A 23,143-nucleotide genomic window follows, 5' to 3' on the forward strand; every position below is an offset into this window, starting at 1 on the left:
TTTCAACCTATAGATGTCAGATATTGTCGTGAGTTTGAAGTTAAAAGATTAACCTCTTCCTTGTCTACGCTTTCTAATTCTCCTATCCTAAAATGCTAAGAACAATGAGGGTTACAAAAGTGACTTGGTTTGTTAACAGCTAACCAAGCTATCTTAAACTCAAAGACCTTTATTACCTAGCGTAAAAGCAAATGTAATAATACGATATGAAAGGACAAGTCACCTAGCCTAGAGTTGTAATGTTTGGAAGAAACCAAGTTTCAACCTATAGAGGTCAGATATTGTTGTGAGTTTGAAGTTACAAGATTAACCTCTTCCTTGTCTACGCCTTCTAATCGTACTATCGTAAAATGCTAAAAACTTTGAAGGTTACAAAGGTTACTAAGTTTGTTAACAGCTAACCTAACTACCTTTAAATCAAAGGCCTCTATTACCTAGCGTAAAATTCTAATCCTGCTATCGTAAAATGCTAAAAACAATGAAGGTTGCAAAAGTTACTTGGTTTGTTAACAGCTAACCTAGCTATCTTTAACTCAAAGACCTTTATTGCCTAGCGAAAAAGCAAATGTAATAATACGATATGAAAGGACAAGTCACCTAGCCTAGAGTTGCGATGTTTAAAAGAAACCATGTTTCAACCTATTGAGGTCAGACTTTGTCGTGAGTTTGAAGTTATGAGATTAACCTCTTCCTTGTCTACGCTTTCTAATCCTCCTGTCGTAAAATGCTAAAAACAATGAATGTTGCATAAGTTACTTAGTTTGTTAACAGCTAACTTTGCTATCTTTAACTCAGAGACCTTTATTGCCTAGCGTAAAAGCAAATGTAATAATACGATATGAAAGGACAAGTCACCTACCCTAGAGTTGCGATGTTTAGAAGAAACCAAGTTTCAACCTGTAGAGGTCAGACATGGTTGTGAGTTTGAAGTTACAAGATTAACCTCTTCCTTGTCTACGCCTTCTAATCATAATATCGCAAAATGCTAAGAACTTTGAAGGTTAGAAAAGTTACTTGTTTTGTTTACAGCTAACCTACCTATCTTTAAATCAAAGACCTTTATTACCTAGCGTAAAATTCTAATTCTGCTATCCTAAAATGCTAAAAACAATGAAGGTTGCAAAGTTACTTAGTTTGTTAAAAGCTAACCTAGCTATCTTTAACTCAAAGACCTTTATTACCTAGCGTATAAGCAAATGTATTAATACGATAAGAAAGGACAAGTCACCTAGTACCGAGCTCGATAGCTGCAGTCGCTTAAGTGCGGCCAGTATCCAGTATTCGGGAGATCGTGGGTTCGAACCCCACTGTCGGCAGCCCTGAAGATGGTTTTCCGTGGTTTCCCATTTTCACACCAGGCAAATGCTGGGGCTGTACCTTAATTAAGGCCACGGCCGCTTCCTTCCCACTCCTAGCCCCTTCCTCTCCCTCTCCCATCGTCGCCATAAGACCTATCTGTGTCGGTGCGACGTAAAGCAAATAACAAAAAAAGTCACCTAGTCTACAGTTGCGATGTTTAGAAGAAACCAAGTTTCAACCTATAGAGATCAGACATTGTTGTGAGTTTGAGTTACAAAGATTAACCTCTCCCTTGTTTACGCCTTCTAATTCTCCTATCGTAAAATGCTAAAAACAATGAAGGTTGCAAAAGTTACTTGGTTTGTTAACAGCTAACCTAGCTATCTTTAACTCCAAGACCCTTATTCAAACACTAACTAACAGTTTAGCCTTACGTTAATTTGAAGGCTGCAAACTGGAGAATAATATATTCAGCAATGATTTTCTAAAAACAAAGAAAAATAGAAATCGTAAATAATAATAATAATAATAATAATAATAATAATAATAATAATAATAATAATAATAATAATAATAATAATAATAATAATAATAATAATAATAATAATAATATTGAAGGAATGAATCTTACCTTCTGCTTTTATTACTAGACGGTAGGTGAGCAAGTAAAGGATACGTACACAATTAACGCACACAGAGAACTGCGAGGAGCGCTTGAAACAGTCTGCACCGAGTAAATATGCACCTTATCACTAAGCGGATGTAAGAGATGCAGACGTGTGCGGTGAACTACGTACTCTGCTGATGCATCATATTCCAACGGCAGCTCCCCGGTCTGATGTAGCTTGTGTGTGTGTAGGCTTGCTTCAAACTCCATCTAAAAACACATCCCAGATTTTTTTCTTGTTCAGGTACTCTAGAGTCTGCTTATTCGAAACCCGGTGCTAGTACACACCTACTAGCGAGGTATAACGCCTGAACTACACTAGGAAGCAGCTAGCTGCTGCTCTCCTACTCCTAGTCCTGTTTTACACCAGAATGCCCTTCCTGACATGAGATTTTAAGTCATAACAACCTGTTTTGCAGTCGGATGCCCCTTCCTAACGCAATAATCTGTTTTTACAGCCGGATACCTTTTAGGATTTTAAATCACAGTATCTAGTGTTTTACATAATGAACTATTTTACGGCTAGATGCCCTTCCTAACGCTGAAAGACAAGGATTTAGCCAGTTACCTTTCCTGATGTAAGAAGACTAGAATTTATTTTTTCCGCTAATTTACAAAACATGTTAGGTGCAAGTTATGCTAAGCAAACAATCAATATCTTACGCAAGCTGTTCAGAACTGTAGTCTTATTATTTTTCACTTAGAACGAAGGTGTACCCCCAGACATATTCTAAACACATCAGTCGATGTTCTGATCATATGTTGTATCGAATACAGTGTTCGATTATATTCTCAATCACTTCTTTTGTTATATAATCTTCAGGTATTCCTTGACACGTTCTTTTAAATTGTCCGCCACCACATTTCAACTGAAGAGTGCTGCACTAGGCTGTCTTCATTAAAGATGGCGGATGACAGCTGACCAAATTCCCCGCTAAAAGGTATCTAGCTAAAGAGTGCGGCGCGGTGCTCTGTGGATTAAAGATGACGTATGACAGCTAACGAAATTACCCGCAAGAGGGCAGCACGGTGCTCACTTGATTAAAGATGGCGGATGACAGCTGTGACGTAGAAATTGCCCACTACTACGGTAAGGAGGGCCGCACGGTGCTCTGTAGATTAAGGATGGTGGATGACAGCTGACAAAAATTGCCCGCTTGATAGCAGCACGGTGCTCTGTAGATTAAAGATGGCTGATGACAGCTGACGAAATTGCCGGCATGATAGCAGCACGGTGCTCTGTTGATTAAGGATGGCGGATGATAGCTGTCAAAAAAGCACGTGGATTTGTTTCCAAACTAGAGCACCTAGAATTTTTCAAATTGCCGCCACCACATTTCAAAGGTAAGTAGATGAAGACTGCAGCACGGTGCTTTCTCGATTAAGGATGGCGGATGACGGCTGTCAAAAAAGCATGTGGGTTTGTTTCCAAACAAGAGCACGTGGAATTTGCCGCCACCACATTTCAAAGGTAAGTAGCTGGAGAGTGCAGCTTTGTGCTCTCTTGATTAAAGATGGTTGATGACAGCTGACGGAACTTTCCAAATTGACCGCTACTACGTGCTTAAGGTAGTAGCCATAAAGAGGACAGCACGGTGCTCTGTGGATAAAGATGGCGGATGACAGCTGACGAAATTACCTGCAAGAGCGCAGCACGGTGCTCTCTTTATTAAAGATGGCGGATAACAGCTCTGAAAAAAGCACGTGGATTTGTTTACCGATTCAAATCTCACGCTAGTACGGTTAAGTTGGCAGCACTAAGGTTTAGGCCCGTCATGATGGCAGCACTGAAGTTAGCGATACGTTGTTGTCTGTCAAAAAGCACGTGGCTGTTAAAAAGCACGTGGATTTGTTTACCGAATCAAATCTCGCGCTAGTTAGGTTAAGTTGGTACCACTAAGTTTTAGGCCCGTCAAAATGGCAGTACTGAGGTTAGCGATGTGTTGTTGTCGAAGATAGCTGTCAGAAAGCACGTGGCTTTGTTTAAAAATTCAAATTTCCCGCGGGAGGAGGAGCAGGCCCCTGGGAAGGCCTCCCATGTGGTGGTGGTGGTGGAGCGGCCCCCTGGGAAGGCCTCCCGGGTGGCGGTGGTGGAGGAGGTCCCTGGGAGCACGGTGGCGGTGGTGGCGGCCGAACCATTCAATTATACTTCTTACAACTTCAATAATTTGCCTAGTATGAACATCGAAAACACACTATGCATATATATATCAAAAACACACTGTGCACATATCGCGTAGCTAACTCGCTCAGTAAACGATATTGCAAATGTACAACTTCATAACACACTGTACACAAATCGCGTAGCTATCTCGCTCAGTGAACGATACAGCAAAGTACAACTTCAATAATTTGCCTAGTATGAAATTCGAAAACACACTATGCACATATTGCGTAGCTAACACGCTCAGTAAACGATATAGCAACACTTTAATGATTTGCCTTGTGCGAAATTAAAAACCAAACTCCGTATCTAACTCGCTCAGTAAACGATATAGCGACAATTTAAATGATTTGCCTTGTCTTGTGCGAAAATAAAAAACCATACTGCGTAGCTAACTAGCTTACCGCACTGCTAAGACGTTAAGTAATTGCAAATACATTAGAACACTAATAGACGTTATGCAAAAATAAAAACCATACTGCGTAGCCAAATCGCTCTGTCACTCGCTTAGTAATTGCAAATACATCACAACACGACTAGAACACTGATATTCGCATACACGTTACTCTTCTTTTCCGAAACACACACGGACAAGAATGTTGCGAGATACAACACCTGATATACTTACATGTTTAAAAAAAGGGAAGATAAAAAATCATAAATTATTTGTACGAATGTTGTCCCCTCCAAGTTGTAGAAGAAAATGAAAGCAGTACTGTGTGTTTCTGCTTGCTTAGAACGTGAACGGAAGTGGCATGTTAGCTCAGCAAAAAATACGCATGATCTTGTTCCTGCATACACGCAAGTTAGTCACAGTGATGGAAACCGCCATTCAAATCCTTTCAACTTATGCCGTCAGGAAGGGCATCCGGCCAGATCCTTGTGTTTCATGTAATTACACGTTGCCAGGAAAACTAACGATCGTGCAGGAAAGGGCTAGCTGCGGCTAGCCACCCCCTAGCATTTGCTATTTTCAGGGCTGCCGACAGTAGGGGTTCGAATCCGCTATCACCCGAAAAGTAACAGAAGTAGCGAGAATGATTGTAGGTACAAGATATTGATGGTGATTCATCTGTCGGATGGGGACGATAAGCCTTGTGCTGGCTTCATCGGTAGGAGTAGCGTATGTATCGACACCGGGTTTTACCCTCTAAAACCGTGTAAATAGTTGTAAAGACGATGATTCTCGCTGAGGAACTTACATTGTAAAGTTTGTGTCAGGAAGGGCATCTGGGTGTATAGTCGAAGATATACAGCATTAGCTGTGATTCTCGGTTACTAAGCTGAGTCAACATCTACGGTATCCGCTGCCTGTTCTCTTGGAGAGCGTAATCGGTGCGTTGAGCTGAGCTGAAGAATTAGTCATCAGGCATTGAGCTGAGCTAACATCTACGGGATTATCTCCTACCTGTTAGCGACCTCTTACGACTAGACTGAGCTACCATGAGAACAACACGAGACGCCGAGGTGTCAGAATTTAGCCCCCTTAAGATTTCTGCTGTGTACGACTAAACTGAGCCAGGATCGAACCTAGAGACGCCAAGGTGCTAGAATTTTGTCCCTCAGAAGTTCTACTAAGCACCTTTAGACTAAGCCAAGGTCGAACCTAGAGACGCCGAGGTGCTATAATTTTGTCTCTCAGAAGTTCTACTGAGCATCTTTAGACTGAACAAGGATCGAGCTTGGAGACGCCGAGGTGCCAGGATTTTGTCCCTCAGAATTTCTACCTGCACGAGCAGACTGAGCTAGGATCGAACTTGCTGTTTTCGGAGACGCTGAGGTGTTGGAGTTTAGGAGTTCTGCTAGTAAACTAGGCTGGCGTATTTAAGCACTATCAGACTAAGCCAGGGTCGAACCTGCGGTTTTAGGGACGCCGAGGTGCTGGAATTTAGCAGTACTGGCACCAACACGAAGCTAACGTATTTGAGCGCCACCAAACTGAGCCAGGATCGACCGTGCTGTTTTCAGAGGCGCCTAATGTAAGGAGTTCTGCAGGCACCTTTAAATACTAGCGGATCGAACCTGGGGTTAGAAGGCCAGCGCGCGATCCTCGTCCTCTGAACTTAAGAAGCGTAGACGGGGCACTGAGATGAGCAAAGAAAATAAAAAAGGCAACATCTACGGTATCCCTTGCCTGTAGGTAGACGGGGCGCTAAAGCTGAGTTTTATGTAGAAGCGATCCTCGGGCACTGCGCTAAGCCGACATCTACGGTATCCCCTGCCTTTACTTAGAGAGCGTATACGGGGCGCTGAGCAGAGCAAAAAGAGAGGGAGTCATCATCTACGGTATCCCTTGCCTGTAGGTTGATAGGGGCGCTGAGCTGAGTTTTATGTAGAAGCGATCCTCGGGCACTGAGCTAAGCCTACATCTACGGTACCCCCTTCTTGTACTTAGGGGACGTAGAGAGGGAGTCATCATCTGCGGTATACCCTGCCTGTAGGTAGACGTGGCGCTGAGCTGAGTTTTATGTAGAAGCGATCCTCGGGCACTGAGCTAAGCCCACATCTACGTTATCCCTTGCCTGTTAGCGACCTTTGAGCTATGGTGAGAACAACCCGAGACGCCCAGGTGCCGGAATTTAGAAGTTCTGCCAGTAAAAACGTGGCGGACAAGAAGGGCATACGGCCGTAAAACAGATTGTTAAGAAGAAAGGGCAGCGGTCGTAGGCTCATCCCTAGCATTTACAGTGTAGTTTGAACCCCGGCATTTAGGCTATGTGTTAGCACAGGGTTTCGAATAAGGAGTTGGCTATGTTCCAACACCGGGTTATAGTTGCGTAAGTCCCCCTTGGCAAGAAAATATTATAGGTGTGTGTTTTACAGAAACGTTGTATTAGAGTGAGCTTCAAGCTGCTGCAGGAGTCAGCCCAGCGCAGGCACAGGAATGCGATGAATTAGCAACTCTCTTCCGGTACAATGTCCAACCGCTCGCTCGCCAACTGTACCATAAGTTAATTACACACACAGCTCTAAAGACTTGAAAGTGTTGTTTTCTCTTGTCGGGCCGGGCTGGGTAGCTCAGAAGCGCTGGCCTTTTTTACATAACAGGTTCGATCCGGCACAGCCTGAAGGTGCACAAATACGTCCGCCAAGTTTTTATTGGCAGAATTTCTAAATTCCGGCACCTCGGCGTCTAGTGTTGTTCTTTTTTTCTAGTTGCTTTACGTCGCACCGACACAGATAGGTCTTATGGCGACGATGGGAGAGGAAAGGGCTAGGAGTGGGAAGGAAGCGGCCGTGGCCTTAATTAAGGTACAGCCCCAGCATTTGCCTGGTGTGAAAATGGGAAACCACGGAAAAACATTTTCAGGGCTGCCGACAGTGCGGTTCGAACCTACTATCTCCCGAATACTCTATACCGGCCGCACTTAAGCCACTGCAGCTATCGAGCTCGGTCGTGTTGTTCTCACCCTAGCTCAAAGGTCGCTAACAGGCAGGGGATACCGTAGATGTGGGCTTAGCTCAGTGCCCGAGGATCGCTTCTACATAAAACTCAGCTCAACGCCCCGTCTACCTACATGCAGGGGGTTCCGTAGATGTTAGCTTTCTCACTTTTTGACAGCTCAGCGCCCCGCTAAGCTCAGACAGAGGATACCGTAGATGTGGGCTTAGCTCAGTGCCCGAGGATCGCTTCTACATAAAACTCAGCTCAGGGCCCTGTCTACCTACAGGCAAGGGATACCGTAGATGATGACTCCCTCTCTTTTTGCTCAGCTCAGCGCCCCGTCTACGCTTCTTAAGTTCAGAGGACCTGGATCGCGCGCTGGCCTTCTAACCCCAGGTTCGATCCGCTGGTATTTAAAGGTGCCTGCAGAACTCCTACATTAGGCGCCTCTGAAAACAGCACGGTCGATCCTGGCTCAGTTTGGTGGAGCTCAAATACGTTAGCTTAGTGTTGGTGCCAGTACTGCTAAATTCCAGCACCTCGGCGTCCCTAAAACCGCAGGTTCGACCCTGGCTTAGTCTGATAGTGCTTAAATACGCCAGCCTCGTTTACTAGCAGAACTCCTAAACTCCAACACCTCAGCGTCTCCGGAAACAGCAAGTTCGATCCTAGCTCAGTCTGCTCGTGCACGGTAGAAATTCTGAGGGACAAAATCCTGACACCTCGGCGTCTCCAAGTTCGATCCTTGCTCAGTCTGAAGATGCTCAGTAGAACTTCTGAGAGACAAAATTATAGCACCTCGGCGTCTCTAGGTTCGACCTTGGCTTAGTCTAAATATGGTTAGTAGAACTTCTGAGGGACAAAATTCTAGCACCTTGGCGTCTCTAGATTCGATCTTGGTTCAGTTTAGTCATAACAAACAGAAATCTAAAGAGGGGCTAAATTTCGACACCTCGGCGTCTCGTGTTGTTCTCATGGTAGCTCATTCTAGTCGTAAGAGGTCGCTAACAGGTAGGAGATAATCCCGTAGATGTTAGATCAGCTCAATGCCTGATGACTAATTCTTCATCTAAGCTCAACACCTCGTTTACGCACTCCAAGATAACAGGCAGCGGATACCGTAGATGTTGACTCAGCTTAGTAACTGAGAATCACAGCTAATGCTGTATATATTCGACTATACAACCAGATGCCCTTCCTGACACAAACTTTACAATGTAAGTTCCTCAGCGAGAATCATCGTCTTTACAACTACCTACACGGTTTTTAGAGGGTAAAACCCGGTATCGGCACATAGGCTACTGCTGTCGATGAAGCCTGCACAAGGCTTAACGTCGCAATCCGACAGTTGAATCACCATCAATATCTTGTACCCGCAATCATTCTCGCTACTCCTGTTACTTTTCGGGGGATAGCGGGTTCGAACCCCTACAGTCGGCAACCCTGAAAATAGCAAATGCTAGGGGGTGGCCAGCCGCTGTTAGCCCTTTCCTGCACGATCGTCAGTCTTCCCGGCAACGTGTAATTACATGAAACACAAGGATCTGGCCGGATGCCCATCCTGACAGCATAAGTTGCCAGGATTTGAATAGCGGTTTCCATCATTGCGTCTAACTTGTGTGTATGCAGGAACAAGGTCATGGGCATTTTCGTTGAGATAACATGCCACTTCCGTTCACGTTCTAAGCAAGCAGAAACTCACAGTACTGCTTCCATTTGCTCTTACAACTTGGAGGAGACAACGTTCGTGCAAATAATTTATGTTTTTTTATCCTCCCTTTTTAAAAATATTTAAGTATGTCAGGTGTTGTATCTCGCAATATTCTTGTCCGTGTGGGTTTCGAAAAGGAAGAATAACGTGTATGCGAATATCAGTGTTCCAGTCGTGTTGTGATGTATTTGCAATTACTAAGTGAGTGACCGAGCGAGTTGGCTATGCAGTATGGTTTATATTTTTACGTAACGTCTATTAGTGTTCTAGTGTATTTGCAATTACTGAGCGTCTTAGCAGTGCGATGAGCGAGTTAGCTACGCAGTATGGTTTTTTTATTTTCGCACAAGACAAGGCAAATCATTTAAATTGTTGCTATATCGTTTACTGAGCAAGTTAGCTACGGAGTATGGTTTTTATTTTCGCGCAAAACAAGGCAAATCATTTGAAGTTGTATGTTTGATATATCGTTTACTGAGCGAGTTAGTTACGTAGTATGGTTTTTAATTTCGCACTAGGCAAATCATTAAAGTGTTGCTTTATCATTTACTCAGCGAGTCAGCCACGCAATATGTGCACAGTGTGTTTTTGATTTTCATACTACGCAAATTATTGAAGTTGTACTTTGCTGTATCGTTCACTGAGCGACATAGCTACGCGATATTTGTACAGTGTGTTTTGAAGTTGAACATTTGCAATATCGTTTACTGAGCGAGTTAGCTACGCGATATGTGTATAGTGTGTTTTTAATGTTTACACTAAGCAAATCATTGAAGTTGTACTTTTGCTCTGAACACATCAAACAATGTTCTAATCACATGTTGTATCGAGCACAGTGTTCGATTCTAGTCATGTTATGTTTCAATCTGATCTTCTTAGAACAAAGGTATCCCCTAACATGTTGTAAACACATGTTGTATCGAGTACAGTTGTCGATTCTAGCCTTGATCACTTATGTAGTGTCCTGAACCCATCAAACCATGTTCTAATCAGATGTTGATGTTAACAATATCGAGTGCAGTGTTCGATTCTAGTCTTGTTATGTTTCAATCTGATTTTCTTAGAACAAAGGTATCCCCTGACATATCCAAAGAAAAGCAGCTCGATTTGTTCTGGGTGATTTCCGACAAAAGAGTAGCGTTACAAAAATGTTGCAATGTTTGGGTTGGGAAGAATTCAGAGAAAGAAGAAGAGCTGCTCGACTAAGTGGTATGTTCCGAGCTGTCAGTGGAGAGATGGCGTGGAATGACATTAGTAGACGAATAGGTTTGAATGGTGTCTATAAAAGTAGGAAAGATCACAATATGAAGATAAAGTTGGAATTCAAGAAGACAAACTGGGGAAAATATTCATTTATAGGAAGGGGAGTTAGGGATTGGAATAACTTACCAAGGGAGATGTTCAATAAATTTCCGATTTCTTTGAAATCATATCGGAAAAGGCTAGGAAAGCAACAGATAGGGAATCTGCCACCTGGGCGACTGCCCTAAATGCAGATCAGTATTGATTGATTGATTGATTGATTGATTGATTGATTGATTGATTGATTGATTGATTGATTGATTGATTGATTGATTGATTGATTGATTGATTGATTGATTGATTGATTGATTGATTGATTGATTGATTGATTGATTGATTGATTGATTGATTGATTGATTGATTGATTGATTGATTGATTGAACAACATCGTGTGCAGTGTTCGATTCTAGTATTGTTATGTTTCAATCTGATTTTCTTAAAACAAAGCTAGCCCCTAACATGTTGTAAACACATGTTGTAAAGTGTTCGATTCTAGCCTTGATCACTTATTTAGTGATATGAACACATCAATCAATGTTCTAATCACATGTTTAAGTTAACAACATCGAGTGCAGTGTTCGATTCTAGCGTTGTTATGTTTCAAACTAATCTTCTTAGAACAAAGGTATCCCCTGGCATGTACTAAACACATGTTGTATCGTGTTCGATTCTAGCCTTGCTCACTTATTTAGTGTTTTGAACACATCAATCAATGTTCTAATCACATGTTGAAGTTAACAACATCGAGTGCAGTGTTCTTTTCTAGTCTTGTTATGTTTCTTTTGTAATGCACAAGTCTAAACATGCACAATGATGTTATCGCTGCACATTCTTGCGTGGCTATGCTTGTTCAATAAGTCTATGCCTTGACAGAGGATGAGGAGGAGATAGAGGAGGCGGAGGAGGTAGAGGAGGAGGATTTGGAGGAGGTAGCCATAAGAGAATCCGCCATCTTGCGCTAATTAGCGTCGGAAAGGCCTTCTTGTCGTATAGTCTTCTTCAAGATAGTAGATGAGAGGTTAGGATCGCGAATGCACTAATGCTTATTGATGATAGCTAACGGAAATTTATTTAAAATTATCCGTCACCACAATTCAAAGGTAGTAGCTAAAGATAGCAACACGGTACTCAGTTGATTAAAGGGAGCAGCTGGATAAAACTTCAAAGTGCCGCCACCACATGTTAAATGTATGTAGCTAAAGATAGCAGCACGATGCTTTGTTGATTAAAGATGGCGGATGACAGCTGACGGAATTATTTTCAAATTAGCCGCAAGATAGCAGCACGGTGCTCTCATCATTAAAGATGACAGCTGTCAAAAAAAATGTAGATTCTAAATTTCCCACCACCACCACGATAAGGTAAAGATAGCCGCACTGAGGTAAGCGATGCAGGATGGCGGATAACAGCTGACGGAATTTTTCAAATTATCCGCCACCACATTTCAAATGTAGTAGCTAAAGAGGGCAGCAGTGAGGTTTGCGATGCAGGATGGAGGATGACAGCTGTACAGCGCAAAGGTAAGCGATGTAAGATGGCAGATGAGAGCTGTCACGTAGACTTTCCGCCACCACATTTCAATGGTAAGTAGGTGAAGAGGGCAGCACGGTGCTCTGTTGACTAAAGATGGCTGCTTGTCAAAAAAGCACGTAGAATTTTTCAAATTTCCCGCCACCACTTACGTAGGTTAGTAGCGAAAGAGTGCAGCACTGAGGTTTGCGATGCAAGATGGCGGATGACAGCTGTCAGAAAATCACGTGGATTTTAAATTACCAGGAGTGCCGTAAAGAGTGCAACACTGTGGTTTGTGATGCAAGAAAAGGGGGTGGCTTTGTTTACCGATTCAAATCTCGCACTAGTAAGGTTTAGTTGGCGGCAATGAGGTTTAGGCCCATCAAGATAGCAGTACTGAGGTTAGCGATGCGTTGTTGTTTAAAGATAGCTGTCAAAAAGCACGTTGCTGTCAAAAACGCACGTTGCTTTGTTTACCAATTCAAATCACGCGCTAGTGAGTTTTAGTTTGCAGCAATGAGGTTTAGGCCAGTCATGATGGCAGCAGTGACGTTAGCGATGCGACGTTGTCGACGACAGCTTTCAAAAAGCACGTGGCTTTGTTTACAAATTCAAATCTCGCGCCAAAATTCAAATCTCACTCCAAAATTCAAATTTCCCGCGGGAGTTGGAGGGCTCTGAGGAGGGCCGTAGGAGGAGGAGGCCGCCGAATCCCTTACTATATCTACTAACATGTATATGGAACACTTCGTACAGAAAGCCTTAGCCTCATCCACCCTGAATCCGGAACGTTTTCTCCATTTTGTGGACGACACATTCGTAATCTGGCCTCACGGGAGCTATTTCTCGACCATCTCAACTCTATTCGCGCAAATATTCAGTTCACCATGGAAATCGAAGTAGACGGAAAACTAACGTTCCAGGATGTCCTAGTAAAGCGCAACTCCAATGGGACTCTTAGTCACGCAGTATACAGGAAACCCACACTCACATATAAGTACCTACTTGCCTCGTCTCATCATCACCCATCACAAAAGCAGGCTGTCCTAACATCACTGGTGAACAGGGCCATAATGATATCAAACGCAGAGCACCTCTAGGATGAGAAAGAACACCTCACGAGAACCCTCAGGAAAAACGGCTACTCGCTCAATAACATCCGACGAGTCCTTAAAAAATAAGAAGGGAACGAAGAAACGGCCGCCGTAAGAGAAAACAACGGGAAAGAAGAACTGACACGCCCGGAAACAGCGATACTGCCATACATTAATAATACTACTGATAGGTTCGGCAAGATACTGGACAAATACGACATAAAAACCATCTATAAACCTCACCGAAAGGTAGCCCGTTATCTACCACCAGTAAAGGACACAATAAAATTACAGACTCCTGGAGTATATCACATTGAATGTAGCTGCGGAGCTTGTTATGTTGGTGAAACAAAACGTCTGATCTCCACCCGCCTAAAAGAACATATCCGTCACACCAAGAACCAAAACACAGATATTTTAGCGGTAGCCAAGCATTGCTACGAAACAAGGCACGGAATATCATTTGATAAGACCAAGACCCTAGCAGCTATCCCTTGGAATCTGGAATGGAACATCCGCGAGTCTATCCTAACCAAGAAACATCCGAACAACACAAATTTAGAAGAATTATATAAAATCAGTAATTCTTGGATGCCTATCATTCATAGTTTAAGACACACAGACCACAACATAAACACACCGGCCGAAAACCCCATTACATAACAGCACTGGCAAGCCCCCACTACCTGGCTGTGACACATACCTTCCAGAACGCTCATGAGACAGCCGGGGCTTATGTCAGCCAGAAAGGCTAGGATATAAAAGGCCAAGATCAGGGCCACTCTAGTAGTGTAAATAGCTGCCTGGGAGATTGATTACCTCGGATCGAGTAGGGGTGTTTCAGTCCCCTTGACAAAGAATGCTGGAATGTATTCGAAACGTCTGCCAACTGTACGTGATGTACAGACAACTACAACACGGTTCAACCCGGTAATTAAACTAAACAACATTAATATTGCCTAACTTCATGCTAATGATTGGTAGACTACGCTGTATTCTGGGTTGTCTTGGTGTAGAATCTTCATACAGTAAATCAGTGTCCTCCAAGTACCAATAGTTGATGGCTGTACTCTAGATTATCACTCCTTAATCCGGGTTTTCAGGCAATCTCCTTATTGCTACATCAGAGTTCTTTTTGGTACCCGTGGTTTCGGGATTCATCTCGTTCCTTTCAATCCTTCTCTGTACCTCTACCTGGTACTCTAAATAAGCTTTCCTCTCTGTTCTTAGGTCTTACGTATTCTCGTGTCTCTCTCTAACGTTTCTCTAATTCTTCCCGCTATGAGTTTCTATTAATATTAGGTTGGTTTGCTGTCTGTCTCCATGAAGGTCCTTGTTGAAATGTAGCCCTTTCTTCGTAGGGACGTTTTCTATATCTTCAGTACCGGAATGGTATGTCTCTACGAGTTTCCCTCTCTTATTGCTGCTTCTGGGTTTACTCGAACTTGAGTTTTTACCTCGACGGTGTTGGTCGTGGCTTCTTTAGCTTTGCCAGACTTCGTTAAGTTCTGAGTATGAGCAGTATCTTGTTTTCTAAAGACATCATTAAGCTGCTCTAAATACTGCACGTTTGCTGCTACTAATATCTCCTGAATATTTGAAGGAAATTGAAGTGTTTTTACTTGAATAAGTTCTTGCTCCGGCAGTGGTGGATCAAAAAACTGCATCTTTTTAAGTTGAGATGTGAGGAAAACTGAATATCCTGAAGAATTGATGGAAGTAATGTTCTTTCGGGAATACAATTGGAGTTTATTCATATGTTGAGTTTCAGAATTACAAAACCGCTTAAATAAAGCTTCCTTAAACACTTGATATTCTTGAAACTGAATTTGAATGCAGTATACCACATTAACGCCCTTCCTTCTAACAATCGGAATGCTATGCGTAACTGACGATCTGATTTAATGCGGTTCTCTTGAAAATATTCTTCGAGATTGCCGAGAAATTCTTTAGCCGTATAATCCTTCTTCCCTGACAATTTAGCTGGCTTTTGCTCAGTCATTTTAAAAGCTGCAGAAACGTTAAGGGTTTCTCCATTAACAGTTTGAAGACTAGATCATAAGACATCTTGTTCTATTTGGGAGACCTTATGGCTAAGAGATTCTGTATTCCCTTGGAGTTAAAGTTTAGGATTTTAACTTTCCCCTGTATGGAATTCTCAACTTCTTTTACTTCTTTCTCTAAGTCAGCTTTAACTCGCGCTACATTGCGACATATGCGAGTAATCTGCATGTGAGCAGTATCTAGTTGTCTCTTGACACGTTAATCAGCCTCCTCTTGCTGATTTTTTAATAGATTTATTTCATTTCCTAACTTCACAAAGTTATTCTTCACAGATTCACGGAGGATGTCTTGTATGGAAGCCATCTTGGCTTGTACAAATGACAACTGAGCATGGGACTCCTGAAGCTCCACTTTTAGAAGCTTTACTTCTTTAATAACTTCCTGAGAAGTAGGGAAAGCAGTTTTTTAGTCCGCAGCTACTTGTGATTTAATTTCTACCTGATGGCTTCTAAGCCACGTGTTAGTCTTTCATTTATCTCCGTGAAGTTAGATTCCATCATTTCTTAGACTCTTAAAACCGTTTCTCAATTTCCGCACCTGCATTATTGAGTCTACGTTCTAGATTACGATTAACCGCTGCAAATTTTTATAGACAGATTCTGTTAACTTTGTAATATTAGTCTCATTATCTTCCCTCAGCTGAGTTATATTATTCTTAGTGGCCTCAATACGACCTTCTAAGGTAGCGTTAAGTTGGCTCATGCTAGTGTTAGATTCTCTAAGTTGAGCTCCTAAAGTGTTGTTAGTTGCCTCAATACGACTTTCTAAGGTGGCATTAGATTTTTTAAGTTCGGCTCCTGAAGCATTAGTTGCAGCGTTTGATTCAGCAATCCTACGTCATAGACTCGCGTTACTTTCCGTAATCCTCTCATTTAGACTGACTTTTAAAGCCCCAATAGCAGCTAATACACTGACTGACAGAGCAAATGCAACGCCAAGAAGGAGTGGTTCGAAAGGGATGAAAGTTGGGGGGAAAACAGAAACGGCACGGACGAATAATTGATGTTTATTTCAAACCGATATGCAGGTTACACGATGCGCACGGCATCGACTCAGTAGGATGTAGGACCACCGCGAGCGGCGATGCACGCAGAAACACGTCGAGGTACAGAGTCAATAAGAGTGCGGATGGTGTCCTGAGGGATGGTTCTCCATTCTCTGTCAACCATTTGCCACAGTTGGTCGTCCGTACGAGGCTGGGGCAGAGTTTGCAAACGGCGTCCAATGAGATCCCACACGTGTTCGATTGGTGAGAGATCCGGAGAGTACGCTGCCCACAGAAGCATCTGTACACTTCGTAGTGCCTGTTGGGAGATGCGAGCAGTGTGTGGGCGGGCATTATCCTGCTGAAACAGAGCATTGGGCAGCCCCTGAAGGTACGGGAGTGCCACCGGCCGCAGCACATGCTGCACGTAGCGGTGGGCATTTAACGTGCCTTGAATACGCACTAGAGGTGATGTGGAATCATACGCAATAGCGCCCCAAACCATGATGCCGCGTTGTCTAGCGGTAGGGCGCTCCACATTTACTGCCGGATTTGACCTTTCTCCACGCCGACGCCACACTCGTCTGCGGTGACTATCACTGACAGAACAGAAGCGTGACTCATCGGAGAACACGACGTTCCGTCATTCCCTCATCCAAGTCGCTCTAGCCCGGCACCATGCCAGGCGTGCACGTCTATGCTTTGGAGTCAATGGTAGTCTTCTGAGCGGACGCCGGGAGTGCAGGCCTCCTTCAACCAATCGACGGGAAATTGTTCTGGTCGATATTGGAACAGCCAGGGTGTCTTGCACATGCTGAAGAATGGCGGTTGACGTGGCGTGCGGGGCTGCCACCGCTTGGCGGCGGATGCGCGGATCCTCGCGTGCTGACGTCACTCGGGCTGCACCTGGACCCCTCGCACGTGCCACTTGTCCCTGCGCCAACCATCTTCGCCACAGGCGCTGCACCGTGGACACATCCCTATGGGTATCGGCTGCGATTTGACGAAGCGACCAACCTGCCCTTCTCAGCTCGATCACCATACCCCTCGTAAAGTCGTCTGTCTGCTGGAAATGCCTCCGTTGACGGCGGCCTGGCATTCTTAGCTATACACGTGTCCTGTGGCACACGACAACACGTTCTACAATGACTGTCGGCTGAGAAATCACGGTACGAAGTGGGCCATTCGCCAACGCCGTGTCCCATTTATCGTTCGCTACGTGCGCAGCACAGCGGCGCATTTCACATCATGAGCATACCTCAGTGACGTCAGTCTACCCTGCAATTGGCATAAAGTTCTGACCACTCCTTCTTGGTGTTGCATTTGCTCTGTCAGTCAGTGTATATTCTCCATATTTTTCGTTAATTTGCATTATTTTCACAAAATGCGGGAAATACAATCATTCAACTGATGCTTAAAATCACCATTATTGTCCAGTGGTAAAGTTCAATAGTTCACAACACAAAATATTAAGCACTTATATGATACTGTGCATAAAGGATCGAATACTGGGCCTGAAAATTTTAAGTAATTTACACACACACAAAATTACTTGTGCTATTAAAAGTTACTCATTGTTCTGGGCTACAAGTCTAAAATTTATCAAAGTCACTGTGAACTGAATTTGTTAGAGTTTATTATAGTTCAAGTCTCTCTTTAGAAATGAGCTTGAAAGTAAGGAAATAACTTTTCCTAGTTTATTTAGCTAATGACACTTTGGATACTCTAATTAATCGAGCCCCAACGTCATGGGAGCCGTTTCTATATGCTTCCCTCTCTCACTTACAGGAACGCCCGTACTATAGTTCAGTGGAGCGCATGGATTGACGCCAGGGCGTGTACGGTCCATGCTCAGAGAGTCAGAGAGTGTAGTATAATAAGTTCTTATTAAGTTGAAATCGGTGTTTATTTAAAAATCGACAAATTATATCACGTTTTACAGACGAATACTTGAGATCTTATATATATATATAGGTTGAGGTAGGGAGAGATATCGTCCCTAGGCGTCGGTGATGTCCGACGTTGTCGAACTTCTTCCCCCCCTTAACATAGATCTCCTCTCAGCACAATGGAACCACGTTATCCCACGGCGGTCGACGACCTTCGAAGTTCGGATGAGACTCGAACCCGGGAGTGTGACGTCAGTTGACATCTGCGTGCCGCGTGGAATATTTAATTAGCTTTTATTCCACCGAAATCCCACGAAGGGAGTAGAGAAATATGTTGACTTCGCACAGAATGTCAAAAGAATCTCATAAGATACTTCTCTACCGCACTGCACTATAGAATGTTACACGACACTGTTCGAAAATTCACAAGTTCCACAGCTAGTAGGGTTGGACGAGACCACTTCGAACAAATTCAAATAAATTCATTATCGCAGTTTGTGACGATGACGAAAATTAGCACAGTTCAAAATCTGAAATGTATTATCGTCTGATACACTCGTCGACGAACTTGAAATTAATGGGGTAACACAATAATCTGGAACCATTTATGACTTTAAGGGTCAGTCTTACGAAATGAAATGAACACCATTACTTTGGCACAATCCAATGAAAAGAAATCAATTAAGTCACTAGGACACAGTCTAACGTAATGCTTGAACACGATAAAATAAATTTACAGTTCTATGAATTCAAGTTAGAGCACACACAATCTTATGAAAAGAAATTACGTTCTTTCATGAAGGCACAGTCTTATTTAGGTACAGTCTTATTTTAAGATATTAAGTTTTCACCAAGGCACAGTCTTATTAAATGAGAAGCACAGTCTTATGGAAAGAAAATAAGTTTTCACTAAGGCACAGTCTTTATGGAACGAGTTAATCACAGTCTCTCGAAAAGAAACTAAGTTTTTACTGAGGTACAGTCTTTATGAATTGAGCTAAGCACAGTCCTACGGAAAGAAACTAAGTTTTCACTGAGGCACAGCCCTTACGAATTGAGTTAAGCACAGTCCTACGGAAAGGAACTAAGTTTTTACCGAGGCTCAGTCATTATGAATTGAGACGCACAGTATTACAAAAAACACAGTCATTTGAGAAAAGTCCATGCGGAGCAGCCCCGTAAAATAAATTAAGGTACAGTCTTTGCGAATCTATCACTCTTGTATTACGGTACAGTTTGTACAAATTCGTCACTATCAGTAACTCGAAATGATCAGCCTCCTTCAATCTACCACGAAGTTAAAGTCCTAAGATCGCAGTTCCAACACTTAGAAAATTTAATTGTATCACTCACGTTCTGTCATAGGCGCTCGGCCGGACAGAGTTAACGATCTCGAATATAAATTCCACAGCTGGCCCGCACGACGTGGCAGCTGGCATACGAAGGCACCCACTCACTGAATTCTACTATATTTCGGGGGGGGGGGTGCTGGAGCCCGCTCCCCCCGCGTGGCAGTCAATACGCCTACGACATGCTATTAATTTCTAATAAGAAAAGAGCAGGGAAGATTGGGAAATGTACTACAGGAGTACCTGCCTGCTTGCACGTTAGACCCGTTACCAGGCAAGTTTTGTGTTGGTTAGGTGGTGTTAAGGCGTTTTATTACGGGTCAGGGAAAAACCACATAGGCAGAAAAGAGAAAGAGCCTACATGTAAAACCTGACTTCTTTTGATAGCACATTTAACGATGTGGGCTGGAAAAGTCACGAGGCTCTGTTAGTTAGGAATATGTGTCATGCAGTCATAAACACTTTCCTTGCGTTTGTCAATTACTATGGCAATCAGTCCTCCTTGTCACTGCCTGGTGCGGCTCAGGTTCGCTAGCGTCTGTCCACAGGTTAGTCCCTTGGTCCAGCAGCCAGCGGTCCCTGGTGCCATGTCTCCCATAAGGAGAAGGGGAAATAGAGCCAAGCCTTAAAAGTAAGGGGCTTCTTCTTTTTCGCCTGATGACCTCCGTTCTTTGCGGTGTTGGTGTCACACACTTGTCACTGCAATCTGTAACTATATACATACATACATTTATACACTTCTCAGTAGAGTGCGGGCTGCTTTCCGCTCTCGTGTTCTGTAAGAAAGAAAATGTAAACAATAGTTGTAAAATTATAACTGGAGAGGTGGGCTTTCTGTCCACACTCTTGTCACTGGCGTGGGGTGGATATGGATTGGGTCGTCTATTATTATATGGCTGTGTTTCCTTCATCGTTTGAATTTCTTCTCTCCATTCTTCCTCCCTTGCTTCTCTGTAACATAAGAGGCATAATAGACATGTACATACATACAAGTGTTTGCAGTGTAGGATGTGTGCGAAATGTTGAGTGGGGAAGTGTTTTGGGACCTCCGGTCTCTTAACCCTGTAGCTGAAAAGAATGTGTATCTGAGTGGGGTATTTAGTGTACAGGTCGACGTCGTAAGGTCCTATTCCACTTACTAGTATGTTGATTTTATTATTACCACATGATTTCGTGTACATTCGGAGTGTTTGTTTACGTATGTGTTGCCTTATCGAGCTGACTTTCGCAATTTCGCGAAGGTGGCGTATTGGTGTGTCAATGGGAGTTTAGCCCCCGCTCGAATGCATTTTTTGTATTTGTTCCAGCTTATCCAGGTTCGTCAGAGCAGTGTGGCCGCATGCGGGCGCTGCGTAAGTGATTATTGGCCTAATTAATGCCTTGTACATGTTGCTTATTTATGTATTGGTTGCTACTCTCTTGTTAATGCTGGATTTTTTATTCAGTATAGGATAGAGCTGTAGTAGTCTTAGTGTGTTTTTCTCTGGATGTCTTGATGTGATGTAGCATGGTTAGCTTCCTATCTAGGACTATTCCTAGGTACTTGGCTTTGTCGTGCCATGCTATATCTTGATTAAATAACTTGAGCGGTTTGATATTGGCTAGCCTGTGTGTGCGCCTGTTCTTTCTAGTGAACAACACAGCTTGGCATCTGTCAAAATTTACCTTGATTCGCCATTTAGTTAGCCAGGGCACGAGAGTTCGCAATGCTACTTGTAGCCTCATTCGGGTATACGCTAGCTGAGGGTGTTGTACTGTGATGGCAGTGTCGTCAGCGTAGAGTTGCGTGGTGGTGCGTTCCGCTGTTGGCATGTCGTTTATAAATAACGAACAGGATTGGGCCTATTAGTGACCCTTAAGCTGCGCCCGCCCTAATCGTTCGCGTGCTTGACAGTGTGTTGTGAACATCTACTTGGAACTCTCCCCCTTCCAGGTTTGATTAAATTAATCTTATGTACCCTGGGTGGAATTCGTAGTCTATTAATTTCGCTAACAGGCCTTCGTGCCACACTTAATCAAATGCCTTCTCGATATCAAGGAATACCGTGCGTGTGTCCCTCCGCTTGTTTAGTCTGATGTTCGCTTGTTCGACGAACCGGGTACGTATTTGCGGGACGGAGTGGCCATTTCTGAAACCGAATTTTTCGTTTCGAGTGATTCCTTTTTCCTTGATATGTGCTACTAGCTGTTCAGTAGTATTTCCTCGAATACTTTGCTGAGGGCGTCCAGGAGGCTGATGGGTCTGTAGTTATTTGGATCAGATTCGTCCTTGCTTGGTTTTCCAAACTCAAGTATCCTCGCCTTTTCTCACTGCTCTGGATAATACTACAATTGGAACATTGCTTTATATATCTTGGTGTGAGGGCTCTCTGAGTTAGTTTCTTGAGTATAATGTTTTGGATCTCGTTTGGGCCGGGTGCTTTCTTTGGGTTAAACTGACCTATTTTCCACTTAATTTCGTGTATATTAGTCTTCTTAAACTCAGGCTTAGGTGCGTTTGCGAGGAATTCCGCTACCTTAGCCTCTTTTCGTCTAATGAAAGCGGAATCGGACGGATCCTCGTTGGCTGTAAAAACCGCTTCCAGTGAGTCTGCTATAATCTCAGCTTTATCTTGGTTCTCGTATACTGATCCATTTGGTCCCTTGATTGTAGGGATCACGAGTGGTTCTCGCTTGAAATACCTCGCTAGGTTCCGAGCCGGTCTGGTGTTTGTGTCAAACGTACTCAGATTTTTTTTTTCCAGACCCGAGACCTATGTTCCATTAGTTGTGTTTCTATTTCGACTATAAGCAAGTTGTTATTTCCCGGTCTTCATCGCGGTGATATCGGGCCCAGTTGCGCCTTTGGTGGTTGCGCTTGCGGATTAGGTCTTTAATGTGGGCCGGTATCTCGATGTCGGTGTGATGTTTACCCTTGTGTACCGGGATAATCGCTGTTGTGGCTGCCTGGATGGAGTCTACTTGTGTTTTGACTGCTTCGTCTATTTGGGCTGGGGTTCCTATTAGTATGTCCTCAGTCCCCTGTAGAAGTGTGTCCAGTTTTCTTTCGTATTTATCCCATTTGGCTGCTTTATATTTGAGGCGACGCTTGGGGTTATTCTCATATTCCTCTGGGTTCGCGTTCAGCTTAAATAGCACTGGTTGTTGCCTCGACCTTAGGTCGTTTATTAGTGTTATGCTATGCCCTTGAGGAATATGTCACAGTAGGGCCATGTCTAGTATGTCGGAGACCTGATCATTTGGTGCATGGAATGTGGACTCGTTCCCGGCTGTTACCACAGAGTCCTGGGATTAAATGTCGTTGTACAGGCTTGTGCCTGCTGAGTTAGAACACAGGCAGCCCCAGCTGGCGTTTTTCGAATTTGGGTCTCCTGCTAATATCGTGTTTCGATTTAGCCGTAGTACTGCTTCTATGTCTTGTGTGTTTAGGCTTTTTGGTCTGGAGTATGCCGATATGACATTAATGAGTGTTCCTCGCACTGGCATGGCAATTCCGCATGCCTCCAGTTCGACAAGCTCTGGTATGTCCACTTCCATACGTTTGATGTCCTTACTTACCAGAACTGCCACACTTCCGACTCCGTCAGCCTTGTCGCTTCTGTGTATTTTGTAGCCTCTCATGGTGAACTTCTTCCCCGGTGGGAGGAAGGTTTCTGTTAGGAGTGCTACATGTATGGTGTTGGCGACTAGGAAGGCTTCGAGTTCGTATTTTCTGGACCTGA

Source organism: Anabrus simplex, chromosome 2 (assembly GCF_040414725.1).
Source record: "Anabrus simplex isolate iqAnaSimp1 chromosome 2, ASM4041472v1, whole genome shotgun sequence".
NCBI classification, from domain to species: domain Eukaryota; kingdom Metazoa; phylum Arthropoda; class Insecta; order Orthoptera; family Tettigoniidae; genus Anabrus; species Anabrus simplex.